Here is a 2,269-nt window from a genome sequence, read left to right on the forward strand (position 1 = left end):
GGTGACAGAGCGAGACCCCATCTCTTAAAAAAAAAAAAGTGGGGGATTGTTCTAGATTAAGAAAGATTAGATAGACATGATAGCCAAAAGCAATGCATAAACCTTGACTGGATTCTAGTGGATTTTGGAGACGACTGGGAAAATTTGAATATGGATTAACTATTATATTAGGGTCTTACTATTAACTTTCCCAGGTAGAATGGTATTATACTTAGGTATTAAAAAGTCCTTACTCTTAGGAGAAGCACGTTAAGTATTCAGGAGTGAGGTGTCTTGACATTTACAACTTATTATCAAAGGTTCAACAACAAAAAAAATCTATATAAAGCAAATATGGCAAATGTTAACAGTTCTTGAATCTGACAGCTATTCAGGTAGGCATTATACCACTCACTCAACTTTTTGTATATTTGAACATCCTCATAATAAACAGGAAAAAGGAGAGACAATTCTAGACTGAGAGAGAGACATGGACTCTTGTTGTGACAGGGGGCCTGTTCATCGTATGTGGCAAACATATCTTGCTCTTGCTCTATAAACCTATCCTGCTCTTCCTCAATAAACCTAATTTTTGTGCTAAAAAAAAAAAAAAGAGCGAGACAATAACCAAATGTGCTGTGTGAACCTTGATTAAATCCTGGTTTGTGAAAAATAGCTTAAAAAAGACATTTTTGGAACAGTTGAGAAAAATCAGAAAATGGGCTGGATATTACATGACATTACAAAATTATTGTTAATTTCTTTAGCTATGACAATTGTATTGTGGTTATGTAAGGCAATATCCTTACTCTTGGAAGATGAGATGCTTGCTGAAGTAGTTAGGGATGAAGTGTCATGATGTCTACAACTTTCTTTGAAATGGTTTAGCAAAAAAACAAAACACATTATACATAAAGGCTACACATCCTCTACCTATCTAGCTGGCTAAAGTGAATATGGCAAAATGTTAACACCTATTAACCTACATGGTATGTTTATGGGTGATCATTCCACTATTCTTTCAGCTTTTTTGTATGTTTAGAAAGTCTCATAATAGAAAATTTACAACATTTTAAAGCTAAAAATATGTGCTTATCAACATTACATTTTTCTAAATTTCAGCAAACAGGATAAAACCACAAATCAAAACTGCCTGTACTTTTCTCTATGTAAATTCTAATACTAAAAAAAGGAACAGCATGAATGTAGTATGTCTTTATTTCTGTGCCCTCTCTGGGGCTGTACATATATAATGGAAGTTAAAATGGCCTTGTTTGAGACCTGCAGTGTGCTTCTGAGTACAGGAAAGATAGATGGGTCTTATTTTCAAGGAGCTCAAAATAGTATGGTATAAAATGGTCTAAATTCTTATTTCCCAATTAAATTTTCCATTTTAGTTTCTGGAGTTTTATTTCTACAGGTAAGGTCTCATATCTGCCTAACTTAGGTGTTTCTCAACATTTAGAAAGCCACAGATTCCTCTGACAAACATAAAATCTCACACATCATTTTTTCTTCTCTTTCTTGAAAATCTACTCCACAGAAGTAACTGACACATCATTAAGGCAAGAATCACTGACTACCTTCCATTTATCTTACCAGTATTACTAAAGTAAAACTGAAAGATTTACATCACATTACAAAAAACTGAACGATTTCTCTGCAGCTGGGTCCTTACTAAGTTTTCCTAAGAAATTAATTCCAGGCAGAAGCCTTAGCAACATTTTTATTCTGATAACTCCCCATACCTGGCCAAAGGGGAATAACCACCCCCTATGCTATAGATGCCAAAGGAATCCATCAGCAGGTACAACTGATACCTTCTACAATTTGCAAAATTACCTGACAGTGTTAACATTCAGCTGTCACTATTGTCTACCTTGAGCTGATAATTAAAATAAAAAGGCTCTGCAGCTCAGCACTTAAAAATCATTTACTGCTACCAATTATCCATCATATTGTCCCAAAAGAGGGAAAAATTTATTTTCTATTTCACTAGTACTTCCATCTAGACTGAAGCTGGAAAGGTTTTGTTCTAGTACTGGGAAGGCATTTGCATTTAACGTATAAAGATAAAACAGGATTCCCCAGGGAAAGAGAGCAATAAAAACAATAGTAAGGAAAAAAATAAAAATATCAAAAACACATGATTTACATGGTTGACGTACAGCTGATTATCACTAAACAAAAAAGAATATATTCTTTAGTTTCAATTATTTTTGCCGTATCAGTACATTCTGAAATACAGTCCTATAATAATAAAGTCCTATAAAATAATATAGTCCTATAA

The 2,269-nt window shown here is 33.6% G+C and overlaps 1 protein-coding gene across 1 annotated transcript in view; it reads right to left on the bottom strand.

Moving 5' to 3' along the window:
* KLHL15 (kelch-like family member 15) overlaps positions 1 to 2,269 on the bottom strand; it is a 40,907-nt gene that overhangs the window by 19,601 nt on the left and 19,037 nt on the right. The window lies entirely within an intron of this gene.

This window comes from Propithecus coquereli, unplaced genomic scaffold, assembly GCF_000956105.1.
Source record: "Propithecus coquereli isolate 6110/MARCELLA unplaced genomic scaffold, Pcoq_1.0 Scaffold50, whole genome shotgun sequence".
NCBI lineage: Eukaryota > Metazoa > Chordata > Mammalia > Primates > Indriidae > Propithecus > Propithecus coquereli.